The sequence below is a fragment of the Schistocerca serialis genome, chromosome 3 (genome assembly GCF_023864345.2).
Source record: "Schistocerca serialis cubense isolate TAMUIC-IGC-003099 chromosome 3, iqSchSeri2.2, whole genome shotgun sequence".
Lineage (NCBI taxonomy): Eukaryota > Metazoa > Arthropoda > Insecta > Orthoptera > Acrididae > Schistocerca > Schistocerca serialis.
The window spans coordinates 248,923,431-248,937,579 of NC_064640.1; the positions used below are offsets into that span (position 1 = coordinate 248,923,431).

The 14,149-nt window shown below is 44.4% G+C and overlaps 1 non-coding gene across 1 annotated transcript; it reads left to right on the plus strand.

Moving 5' to 3' along the window:
- Positions 1-2,764: 2,764 nt before the first annotated feature.
- On the plus strand, positions 2,765-2,837 carry Trnaa-cgc (transfer RNA alanine (anticodon CGC)). The gene has a single exon. It is a non-coding gene; the product is annotated as a tRNA-Ala (tRNA).
- Positions 2,838-14,149: the final 11,312 nt, after the last annotated feature.

A 14,149-nucleotide genomic window follows, 5' to 3' on the forward strand; every position in this document is an offset into this window, starting at 1 on the left:
CACACTAATTCCTTGTCTAAATGTCAATGCTTGCATACCCACATTGGAGTCGTGCTATATTGTAGATAAGCTGCAGGAATGTCTTCAAATGGAAGTTTTTGATGGCCTCTTATATTAGTAAAACACATAATGCTGACGTGAGTGCCATCATTTCTTTGCTGTCTGTCTGTACATCTAGGTCTTGTGTGTTCAATTTATGAGTCACCTGCATTGAGAAAAGAAGAATTTAACAAGTCTGTTTGTTGTAAACTGATATGGATAGTGGAGGTTTGCTAAGAGAGATTAATAAAGCTGTGTATGAACTTATTTTATTAATTAAAATAACTGGCTTTCTTTACAAAAACTGACTTTTCACATGCAACTAAAGCAATACAAAGAATACTATTACTGCAAAGAATACAAAGATAAACAGCTGCACTCACATAAATAAACTCTATGCACTAGTGGTCTGACCGTGAGCATAAACGAGAACAAGAACTGTAAACACATGCAAATGCAATTATGCAGAACCTTTCCAAAATAAACATCAATTACAGAAGTATACTCACAGTTCTCTGCATGAAGAATGGAAAAGCATGATGCAATGATGCATGAATGTAGACAGGAGGAATATTGTTCAACGAAAATGGCGATGCAACAGAATAGTAAGAGGATGCTTTACTCGCTTGGGTCCACCAAAAAACGACGTGCATAGTCTGGTATCGTACACCCTATTTAAAATGATTATCCAGTCTCCCAACACACAAGAAGTGTTAGCAATTGCAGTATGTAGTCATCCATCTATACTTATTATTATTGTTCTTTTTGTATGATGGTATACTTAGGGTTAGGATACATTACTGGCCATTAAAATTGCTACACCACGAAAACGACGTGCTACAGACGCGAAATTTAACCGTCAGGAAGAAGATGCTGTGATATGCAAATGATTAGCTTTCCACAGCATTCACACAAGGTTGGCGCCGGTGGCGACACCTAAAACGTGCTGACATGGGGAAAGTTTCCAACCGATTTCTCATACACAAACAGCAGATGACCGGCGTTGCTGGTGAAACGTTGTTGTAATGCCTCGTTTAAGGAGGAGAAATGCGTACCATCACGTTTCCGACTTTTATAAGCGTCGGATTGTAGCCTATCGTGATTGCGGTTTATCGTATCGCGACATTGCTGCTCGCGTTGGTCGAGATGCAATGACTGTTAGCAGAATATGGAATCGGTGGGTTCAGGGGGGTAATACGGAACGCCGAGCTGGATGACAGCCATCTTATCCGCATGGCTGTAACGGATCTTGCAGCCACGTCTCGATTCCTGAGTCAACAGATGGGAACGTCTGCAAGACAACAACCATCTGCACGAACAGTTCGATGACGTTTGCAGCAGCATGGACTATCAGCTCGGAGACCATGGCTGCGGTTACCCTTGACATTGCATCACAGACAGGAGCGCCTGCGATGGTGTACTCAACGACGAACCTGGGTGCACGAATGGCAAAACGTCATTTTTTCGGATGAATCCAGGTTCTGTGTACACATGGTCGCATCCGTGTTTGGCGACATCGCGGTGAACGCACATTGGAAGCGTGTATTCGTCATCGCCATACCGGCGTATCACCCGGCGTGATGGTATGGGGTGTCATTGGTTACACGTCTCGGTCACCTCTTGTTCGCATTGACGGCACTTTGACCAGTGGACGTTACATTTCAGATGTGTTACGATCCGTGGCTCTACCCTTCATTCGATCCCTGCGAAACCCTACATTTCAGCAGGATAATGCACGACCGCATTTTGCAGGTCCTGTACGGACGTTTATGGATACAGAAAATGTTAGACTGCTGCCCTGGCCAGCACGTTCTCCAGATCTCTCACCAACTGAAAACGTCTGGTCAATGGTAGTCGAGCAACGGGCTCGTCTCAATACGCCGGTCACTACTCTTGATGAACTGTGGTATCGTGTTGAAGCTGCATGGGCAGCTGTACCTGTACACGCCATCCAAGCTCTGTTCGACTCAATGTCCAGGCGTATCAAGGCCGTTATTACGGCCAGAGGTGGTTGTTCTGGGTACTGATTTCTCAGGATCTATGCACCCACATTGCTTAAAAATGTAATCACGTGTCAGTTCTAGTATAATATATTTGTCCAATGAATACCCTTTTATCATCTGCCTTTCTTCTTCGTGTAGCAATTTTAATGGCAGTAGTGTATTATTGCAGCGCTAACTGGACCAGGAAATAGCTGTGCTTACGGCAACAGGGGCAGTAACAGCCAGCAAGTCTGCATAACAATCAGGAGAAATATTGTAAAATTATTGCCATGAAAATAAATATACCCTTCCTTTTTTCAGTCCAATCAGACAATAAAAGCAAATACACCTGCAGTTTATAAAGGTAGATGCAAATCTCTGTGCTTGTGATGATTTAATAATAATAACAATAACTTTAAATTTGCGGTGCTGAGCAGACGTAATGCACCGCACGCTGTGCAGTTACCTTGCCTCTGACTTTTAGGCGCTTACCAGTCACTCAACACGATATTCAGAACTCAGCAAATGTCATCACAACCGCAGCTCGGAGTTCTGCATGTCGCTTTACAGCACACACAAACTGTCTAGAATACTTTCCTGTCTCAAAAAGTTTTAACCACTCGTACGTAGACATGTGTTATTAGCTCCAACTGTATTCAAGGATTTACAAGTTGACAACGAGCACCATCACTCTGCTTTTAGTATCAAAGGTAATAATAACTTTATCCATATTGATGGGACCGAGCGGGGTGGCGCAGTGGTTAGCACACTGGACTCGCAATCGGGAGGACGACGGTTCAAACCCGTCTCCAGCCATCCTGATTTAGGTTTTCCGTGATTTCCCTAAATCGTTTCAGGCCAATGCTGGGATGGTTCCTTTGAAAGGGCACGGCCGATTTCCTTCCCAATCCTTCCCTAATCCGAACTTGTTCTCTGTCTCTAATGACCTCGTTGTCGACGGGACGTTAAACACTAGTTTCCTCCTCCTCCTCCATATCGATGGTGGTGATGAACTTGTAGTAGACGTCAGCATATTTGCATAAAGTGTATATTTACAGTGATCGACTTGTAAGAGAACCGTCAAAGGGTAAAGATGTTGAGACATGTATCAAGACTTCTACTGCGAGGCATTGAAAATACAGGGTACTCTGAAATTTCGCTTACAAACATCAATGACCTGTAAAGTTGACTGAGAAGCTAATATTTAGAAATGGAACTGATGCCCAAAAATGTACCGTTTGCATGCTGCAACCATTTGAAAACACCTTGGTAACGCGACCACTTTTATAAGTGATTTATTAGGCGTGATCCAGCACATCACTTGTTTCACAGTTCCATTCATTAACATCCAAAGAAACAAAAACGAAACTCAACCAGTTTTCACAAACACTGTTGTTTACAGTTAAACTCCTTTTCTTGCAGGACCACAGTCACGCTTGGTCACGGTGAAGGTACCCGTTCGTCGAAGCCGTTGCGTAATTGTGGGGAAAATGATATCCGATGGAGTCGGACGTTGTGAATAAAGATGTTGATAAAGGTCACGTGCGGCTCTTTCATTACTGTGAGCTTCCCCGTGCATTCTGCGAACGTGTACTCAATCACGTTGCTCTAACACTGAAAGACACGTGAATGAGGGGCAAACCTTGTCAAAGGGGTAGGACAGACGTCAAAAGACATAAGCCGATCAGACGTAAGCACCCCCCTCTCCCTCCTACCCCCACCACGACTACCCTGTTTCATTCGTACCTTTTTTCAAGCGTCTGTAGCAAGGAAGAGGCACGTTTCTGGACATGGGTTCCAATTAAAAATATTATCTACTCAGCCTCTCTCCCAGTCCTTGAAGTTTGTAAGGTAATTTTAGAGCCCCTGTATTAATGCCTATGGTAATGAATAGGAATGCACGCGGGAAAGAAAGCAAATATGCTTAAATAATAAGTCAGTTTCCTTGCAAGCAAGGTGAAGTTATTCCAGCAACAGCCACCTGAGTGGAAACAATGCTGCTCAATCAAACCTATTGTTTAAATACCATTGCCTGTAAGCGTGTCAGTATCAGTTTGATATCGAATTGGGAGTTCCACCCAGTGGTAGTATTTGAAAACCCTCTATTTAGTGACATCAAAGCAATATTATCCACATCTACGTCTACATCTACATTTATACTCCGCAAGCCACCCAACGGTGTGTGGCGGAGGGCACTTTACGTGCCACTGCCATTACCTCCCTTTCCTGTTCCAGTCGCGTATGGTTCGCGGGAAGAACGACTGCCGGAAAGCCCCCGTGCGCGTTCGAACCTCTCTAATTATACATTCGTGATATCCTCGGGAGGTATAAGTAGGGGGAAGCAATACAGGGTGTTACAAAAAGGTACGGCCAAACTTTCAGGAAACATTCCTCACACACAAAGAAAGAAAATATGTTATGTGGACATGTGTCCGGAAAAGCTTACTTTCCATGTTAGAGCTCATTTCATTCCTTCTCTTCAAATCACATTAATCATGGAATGGAAACACACAGCAACAGAACGTATCAGCGTGACTTCAAACACTTTGTTACAGGAAATGTTCAAAATGTCCTCCGTTAGCGAGGATACATTCATCCACCCTCCGTTGCATGGAATCCCTGATGCGCTGATGCAGCCCTGGAGAATGGCGTATTGTATCATAGCCGTCCACAATACGAGCACGAAGGGCCTCTACATTTGGTACCGTGGTCGCGTAGACAAGAGCTTTCAAATGCCCCCATAAATGAAAGTCAAGAGGGTTGAGGTCAGGAGAGCGTGGAGGCCATGGAATTGGTCCGCCTCCACCAATCCATCGGTCACCGAATCTGTTGTTGAGAAGCGTACGAACACTTCGACTGAAATGTGCAGGAGCTCCATCGTGCATGAACCACATGTTGTGTCGTACTTGTAAAGGCACATGTTCTAGCAGCACAGGTAGAGTATCCCGTATGAAATCATGGCGGTGAATCGAGGAAGTACAGTAGATACTGACGAAAATAAAATGAGCTCTAACTTGAAAATTAAGCGTTTCCGGACACATGTCCACATAACATCTTTTCTTTATTTGTGTGTGAGGAATCTTTCCTGCAAGTTTGGCCGTACCTTTTTGTAACACCCTCTATATTCGATACCTCATCCAGAAACGCACCCTCTCGAAACCTGGACAGCAAGCTACACCGCGATGCAGAGCGCCTCTCTTGCAGAGTCTGTCACTAGAGTTTGCTAAACATCTCCGCGACGCTATCACACTTACCAAATAACCCTGTTACGAAACCCGCCGCTCTTATTTGGATCTTCTCTATCTCCTCCGTCAACCCGACCTGGTACAGATCCCACACTGATGAGAAATACTCAAGTATAGGTCGAACGAGTGTTTTGTAAACCACCTTCTTTGTTGATGGACTACATTTTCTAAGGACTCTCCCAATGAATCTCAACCTGGTACCCGCCTTACCAACAATTAATTTTATATGATCATTCCACTTCAAATCGCTCCGCACGCATACTCCCAGATATTTTACAGAAGTAACTGCTACCAGTGCTTGTTCCGCTATCATATAATCATACAATAAAGGATCCTTCTTTCTATGTATTCGCAACACATTACATTTGTCTATGTTAAGGGCCAGTTGTCACTCACTGCACCAAGTGCCTATCCGCTGCAGATCTTCCTGCATTTCTCTGCAATTTTCTAATGCTGCAACTTCTCTGTATACTACACCATCATCCGCGAAAAGCCGCATGGAACGTCCGACACTATCTATTAGGTCATTTATATATATTGTGAAAAGCAATGGTCCCATAACACTCCCCTGTGGCACGCCAGAGGTTACTTTAACGTCTGTAGACGTCTCTCCATTGAGAACAACATGCTGTGTTCTGTTTGCTAAAAACTCTTCAATCCAGCCACACAGCTGGTCTGATATTCCATAGGCTCTTACTTTATCAGGCGACAGTGCGGAACTGTATCGAACGCCTTCCGAAAGTCAAGGACAATGGCATCTACCTAGGAGTCTGTATCTAATATTTTCTGGGTCTCATGAACAAATAAAGCGAGTTGGGTCTCACACGATCGCTGTTTCCGGAATCCATGTTGATTCCTACAGAGTAGATTCTGTGTTTCCAGTAATGACATGATACGCGAGCAAAAAACATGTTCTAAAATTCTACAACAAATCGATGTCAGAGAAATAGGCCTATAGTTTTGCGCATCTGCTCGGCGACCCTTCTTGAAAACTGGGCCTACCTGTGCTCTTTTCCAATCATTTGGAACCTTCCGTTCCTCTAGAGACTTGCGGTACACGGCTGTTAGAAGGGGGGAAAGTTCTTTCGCGTACTCTCCATGGATGAATAGTGTCGACTATGTGATGTGTCACTGCAGATTTCAGCCGTGTTTCGTGGAAATGTTTGCTCGCTATCAGTGGCACTGGCTGACATACAATCTCTGCATGGGACATCCCTGGAACAGTTAAGGCATTTAACAACAAAGAGTGCATACATCTACGGGAGCTGACTTTTAACAGTTTAATGTATTCCAGCTATGCAGTGCAATATGAGCTAGAGTGTCGACTAAGGTGGCAACCGCATGTCCGCTGATTCTATGACACATTCTGGCGCACTCTGCTGAGTTAGCTCACCAAATTCTCCACCCATCAAAAGAAACAATGGCTCAACTATACGATTCATACAATGAGTAAACAGACCGCCGACCACTGGCGACAACATCGATGTACTGTGGAGACCTCACGCCCCACGTGTTGAGCAATTCGGCGGTACGTCCACCCGGCCTCCCGCATGCCCACTATACGCCCTCGCTCAAAGTCCGTCAACTGCACATACGGTTCACGTCCACGCTGTTGCGGCATGCTACCAGTGTTGAAGACTGCGATGGAGCTCCGTATGCCACCGCAAACTGGCTGACACTGACGGCGGCGGTGCACAAATGCTGCACAGCTAGCGCCATTCGACGGCCAACACCGCGGTTCCTGGTGTGTCCGCTGTGCCGTGCGTGTGATCATTGCTTGTACAGCCCTCTCGCAGTGTCCGGAGCAAGTATGGTTGGTCTGACACACCGGTGTCATTGTGTTCTTTTTTCCATTTCCAGGAGTGTATTATCAGAAACTTGTACTGTCCTAGTATTTGTACTCCAAAATGTATCATGTAGACATCTGGCTGCCGCCTTAGTCGACACTCTATCTCATGCTGCATTGGATAGAGGGTATAAATTAAACTCTTGAAAGTCCATTCTTGTAGAGTAAAAATACTAGAAACCTGTACTGTGTGGATGTAATTACTACAGAAGAATCAAGGGATACATGGAAAGATTTGAAATAGAGAAGTAAGTGATAAATCACAACTATAAATTTTCAAAAAGACAAACAGTTTTAATGTGCTGCCAGAAAACAGCACAGATCTCTAAACAAAATCTGTGTAATTACATAATTTTATTGATATTGTAGACTACTGATGATGCCTGTTACGAATAAATGAAACAGCAAAAAAACTTAATTTGCAAAATAGGGAGTTTTTCTCATCTACATGTTATTGTTGTGGTCTTCAGTCCAGAGACTGGTCTGACGTAGCTCTCCATGCTACTCTATCCTGTGCAAGTCTCTTCATCTCCGAATAACTACTGCAACATATATCTTTGTGAATCTGCTTAGTATATTCATCTCTTTGGTCTCCCTGTACGATTTTTACACTCCACGCTTCCCTCCAATATTAAACTGGTGATCCCTTGTTGCCCCAGAACGCGTCCTACCGACCGATCCCTTCTTATAGTCAAGTTGTGCCACAAATTCCTCTTCTACCCAATCCTTATTAGTTACGTTATCTACTCATATAATCTTTAGCATTTTTCTGTAGCATCGCATTCTTCCTATCTAAACTATTTATCTTCCATGTTTCACATCCATATATGGCTACACTCAATACAAATACTTTCAGGAAAGATTTCCTGATACTTAAATCTAAACTCGATGTTAATAAATTTCTATTTTTCAGAAACGCTTTCCCTGCCATGGCCAGTCTACATTTTATATCCTCTCTACTTCGACCAACATCAGCTATTTTGTTCCCCAAATAGAAAAACTTATCTACTACTTTAAGTGTCTCATTTCCTAATCTAATTCCCTCAGCATCACGTGATTTAAGTCGACTACATTCCATTATCCTCATTTGCTTTTGTTGATGTTCATCTTATATCATCCTTTCAATACACTGTCCATTCCGTTCAGCTACTCTTCCAGGTCCTTTGCTGTCTCTGACAGAATTACAATGTAGTCGGAAAACCTCAAAGTTTTTGTTTCTTCTCCATGGGTTTTAATTCCAACTCTAAATTTTTCTTTCGTTTCCTTTACTGCTTGCTCAATTTAACATCGGGGATAGGCTACAATACTGCCCAACTCCCTTCTCAACCACAGCTTACCTTTCATGACCCTCGGCTCTTATAACTGCCATTTGGTTTCTGAACAAATTGTAAGTAGCCTTTCGCTCCCTGTATTTTACCCCTGAGAACTTCAGAATTTGAAAGAAACTATTCCAGTCATCATTGTCAAAAGCTTTCTCTAAGTCTATAAATGCTGGAAGCTTAGCCTTTCCTTAACCTATCTTCTAGGATAAGTCGTAGGGTCTGGAAGCAGTTAATTCCATAAATTATCTGGGAGAACGCGTTAGGAGTGATTTAAAATGGAATGATCATATAAAGTTGATTGTCGGTAAAGCAGATGCCAGACTGAGATTAATTGGAAGAATCCTAAGGAAATGCAATCCGAAAACAAAGGAAGTAGGTTACAGTACGCTTGTTCGCCCACTGCTTGAATACTGCTAAGCAGTGTGGGATCCGTACCAGATAGGGTTGATAGAAGAAAGAGAGAAGATCCAACGGAGAGCAGCGCGCTTCGTTACAGGATGATTTAGTAATCGCGAAAGCGTTACGGAGATGACAGATAAACTCCAATGGAAGACTATGCAGGAGAGACGCTCAGTAGCTCGGTACGGGCTTTTGTTGAAGTTTCGAGAACATACCTTCATCGAGGAGTCAAGCAGTATATTGCTCCCTCCTACGTATATCTCGCGAAGAGACCATGATGATAAAATCAGAGAGATTAGAGCCCACACAGAGGCATACCGACAATCCTTCTTTCCACGAACAAAACGAGACTGGAATAGAAGGGAGAACCGACAGAGGTGCTCAAGGTACCCTCCGCCACACACCGTCAGGTGGCTTGCGGAGTATGGATGTAGATGTAGATGGTGATCGCCCTTGTATCGATCCCCTATATACTCCTTCCAACCTTCTGATTTCCCTTCTTTGTTTTGAACCGGTTTTCCATCTGAGCTCTTGATATTCATACAGTGGTTCTCTTTTTATCCCCAGATCTCTTTAATTTTCCTGTAGGCAGTATGTATAGTGATACATGCTTCTACATCCCTATCTGCATAATAAACGTAATTACTGCAAAATGAATTTTGAACCCTGCAAGAGAGTGTGAGCTTTTACAAAACTTCCTGGCAGATTTATACCGTGTGCCGGACTGGAATTCGAACCCACACTCATGTTCGAGACTGGGTCCGCCACATAGTTAGTTGTAAGCTGCCAGGAAGTTAAGCAACATAATTATTTTACCTGTGCTAGATTTGCTCTTCGCAGCTGATGGAAAGCTCCTAGACGCTGTACTATAGGGCAGGCTGCGTGTTGCAGGGCACACGGCGCTACTACCTGGACTGCTCGCTGGCGCAGGCGGCGGCCGCGCTTCTGGTAGGCGCGCGTGGCTGCTGCTGGCACGGGCTCGCCTCGGCGCACCGCACCTTCGTCACAGGTACGCCACCATTCTGTTACCTGCACCGTCACAACGAGGCGTTCTAAACACTGCCCCGTGTACTGCGTTGATGGCGTTCGTAGTTCCGTGAGACGTGAATGTGACTTAGGAAGTCGGGATGAGGTGTACACTTAGCATGGATGGACAAGGCCCCAATACGTCACTAACACAACGACTAGCAAATCAGTTATTAACAATTTATAGCACAGATTAGAGGCAATCAACACGTGGCCCTTCTTAAGACAATATCAAAATATACAGTTACAACAACTTACTTAAAAGATGAGCCACGGAGATTTCAAGACTTAAGACACAAATTATAATCTGAAGGTGATTTTAAAGATTGCACAGGTAGTTTCCCCTTTTTTTAAAGGCAATAATCTACAATATGGAAGTGATTTACGACACAAAAAACTGGTTCAAATGGCTCTGAGCACTATGGGACTTAACATCTGTGGTCATCAGTCCCCTAGAACTTAGAACTACTTAAACCTAACTAACCTAAGGACATCACACACATCCATGCCCGAGGCAGGATTCGAACCTGCGACCGTAGCGGTCACGCGGTTCCAAACTAAAGCGCCTAGAACCGCACGGCCACACCGGCCGGCATTTACAACACACACTACTTCGTTACGAACCCAAATAACAAAAGGAGCGCAACGAGTTAATTAATAAAATTGATTCCTGGAACCGCACGACCGCTACGGCCGCAGGTTCGAATCCTGCCTCGGGCATGGATATGTGTGATGTCCTTAGGTTAGTTAGGTTTACGTAGTTCTAAGTTCTAGGGGACTGATGACTTTACAAGGGAACCTCCCCATCGTACCCCCCTCACATTTAGTTATAAGTTGGCACAGTGGATAGGCCTTGAAAAACTGAACACAGATCAATCGAGAAAACAGGAAGAAGTTATGAGGAACTATGAAAAAAATAAGCAAAATATACAAACTGAGTAAAAAATGGTTCAAATGGCTCTGAGCACTATGGGACTCAACTGCTGTGGTCATCAGTCCCCTAGAACTTAGAACTACTTTAACCTAACTAACCTAAGGACATCACACACATCCATTCCCGAGGCAGGATTCGAACCTGCGACCGTAGCAGTCTCGCGGCCCCGGACTGTTGCAGTTTATGTGACAAACTCTTGTGTTTTCATCACTTTTTTGGGAGTCATTATCACATCCACAAGAAGACCTAAATCGGGCATTAGGTAGAAGAATCTTTTTACCCATTCGCCAAGTGTACAAGTTAGGTGGGTCGACAACATATTCCTGTCATGTGACGCACATGTCGTCACCAGTGTCGTATAGAATATATTAGACGTGTTTTCTTGTGGAGGAATCGGTTTACCTATGACCTTGCGATCAAATGTTTTCGGTTCCCATTTTAGAGGGGCACGTCCTTTCGTCTACTAATCGCACGGTTTTGGGGTGCGGTCGCAAAACACAGACACTAAACTTATTACAGTGAACACAGACGTCAATGAACGAACAGGCAGATCATAACTTTGCGAAAATAAATGAAGTAAACTTCTCACTCGAGGAAGACTTGAACCAAGGACCTCTCGTTCCGCAGCTGCTCACGCTAACCACGGGACCACGGCGCTCCTGCGCTTACAGTCTCCTTAATGTTGCTTATCTTCGCATGGATTACTCAGTTTGTGTATTTTGCTTATATTTTCATAGTTCCACATAACTTCTTCCTGTTTTCTCGATTGATCTGTGTTCAGTTTTTCAAGGCCTATCCACTGTGCCAACTTATAACTAAATCTGAGGGGTGTGTGATGGGGAGGTTCCCTTGTTAGAAGTTAAGTCCCATAGTGCTCAGAGCCATTTGAACCAATACAATTGATTCCCAAGCAAATTAAAAACTCCTTTTTTTTGTACACATGGATAACATAGGTTCAATAACTACTAAACGGGCAGTGATGCCAGGCTGCCAGGAGCAAAAGGTGACTTAACTTAAAATGCCGGAAGTAGCAGACCAGCCGTCCAAAACAACACCTAAACGCCGGGGCCCAACCGGGAGTCACTTCCCATTAGACAACACGTCACAGCCTCTGTGCACCGAAGCAGAATGTGGCGCCGCTCCCACACACCCCAACTCGCAGAAAACTGGAACACAAACAGACCGCAGAAAACACAGCAAACACCAAGCAAACATCAATTAATATAAGTTAAGAGATCAATAAACAACATAAATGAAGAACTCATAAATGCTTTCAATAAAAGTGAGTGAAATTTTTCAGCAATATCAATGCTATAAAACATTTAAACCAAGAACTGTACACATTTCCAGTGCTGAAAATATAGTACCAGACCTTTACCCTCTCATAGTTTGTGAAACAAAATTTTCCAGCCCCAACCCCCCGACCGCCAAAACAGCCACCAAATCACAACAGGGGCAACGGTCGTATTACAGCCGGGTAATCGATAGTCACGTGCCAAAGGGCTGGTGTGGCACAAAAGACGCACCAGGGCTCAGTGAAGAAACCAAGACTGCCGTATTGTGGAACTGACATATGATGAGACCGTCGCGAAACGCAGCGTTGCCCAGTTGTTAGAGTTTTCACGAGACTGTGAGGCTCTGCATATGGCTCGAAGATTAACCAGTGGATTGCCGAACTTAACTAGTGAACTAGAAATTGTCAGCAGTGCCGCAAGGAACTCTGATAGGATTGCTCTTGTTCTCGACACACAGGGTGTCTATTATTAAACTACCAGTTTCAAAGTGCTATACTAAGAGAACCACTGCTGAGAATAATGTCAAATTTGAATAGCATCTTACTGGTGCAAGGGGAAACGTCACGGAGCAAAAAATAATTTAACGAGAATTGTACCAGTAGATGGCGATGTAAGCGTCTTAACGTAAATGGGGTCTGCTACAAATGACAGTTGAATCGCACTACGATGGCTGTGGTTTGAGCGGCACATTACACTATCTGTACTGTTCAGTGTGCATGATTGCACAAGTTGGCAGTCAACAGTTGTGGCACAGTTACACTACTGGGCATTAAAATTGCTACACCAAGAAGAAATGCAAATGATAAACGGGTATTCATTGGACAAATACATTATACTAGAACTGTCATGTTATTACATTTTCACGCAATTTGGGTGCATAGATCCTGAGATACCAGTACCCAGAACAACCACCTCTGGCCGTAATAACGGCGTTGATACGCCTGCACATTGAGTCAAATAGAGCTTGAATGGCGTGTACAGGTACAGCTGCCCATGCAGCTTCAAAACGATACCACAGTTCATCAAGAGTAGTGACCGGCGTATTGAGACGAGCCCGTTGCTCGGCCACCATTGACCAGACGTTTTCAATTGGTTAGAGATCTGAAGAAGGTGCTGGCCAGGGCAGCAGTCGAACATTTCCTGTATCCAGAAAGGCCCGGACAGGACCTGCAACATGCGGTCGTGCATTATCCTGCTGAAATGTAGAGTTTCGCAGGGATCGAATGAAGGGTATAGCCACGGGTCGTAACACATCTGAAATGTAACGTCCACTGTTCAAAGTGCCGTCAATGCGAACAAGAGGTGACCGAGACGTGTAATCAATGGCACCCCATACCATCACGCCTGGTGATACGCCAGTATGACGATGACGAATAAACGCTTCCAATGTGCGTTCACCGCGATGTCGCCAAACACCGGATGCAACCATCATGATGCTGTAAACAGAATGAGGATTCATCCGAAAAAATGACGTTTTGCTATTCGTGCACCCAGGTCGTTGAGTACACCATAGCAGGCGCTTCTGTCTGTGATGCAACGTCAAGGGTAACCGAAGCCATGGTCTCGGAGGTGATAGTCCATGCTGCTGCAAACGTCGTCGAACTGTTCGTGTAGATGGTTGTTGTCTTGCAAACGGCTCCACTGTTGACTCAGGGATCGAGACGTGGCTGCACGATCCGTTACAGCGGTGCGGATAAAATGCCTGTCATCTCGACTGCTAGTGATACGAGAACGTTGGAATCCAGCACGGCGTTCCGTATTACCCTCCTGAACCCACCGATTCCATATTCTGCTAACAGTCATTGGATCTCGACCAACGCGAGCAGCAATGTCGCGATACTATAAACCGCAATCGCGATAGGCTACAATCCGACCTTTATCAAAGTCGGAAACGTGATGGTACGCATTTCTCCTCCTTACACGATGCATCACAAGAACGTTTCACCAGGCAATGCCGGTCAACTGCTGTTTGTGTATGAGAAATCGGTTGGAAACTTTCCTCATGTCAGCAGGTTGTAGGTGTCGCCACCGGCACCAACCTTGTGTGAATGCTCTGAAAAG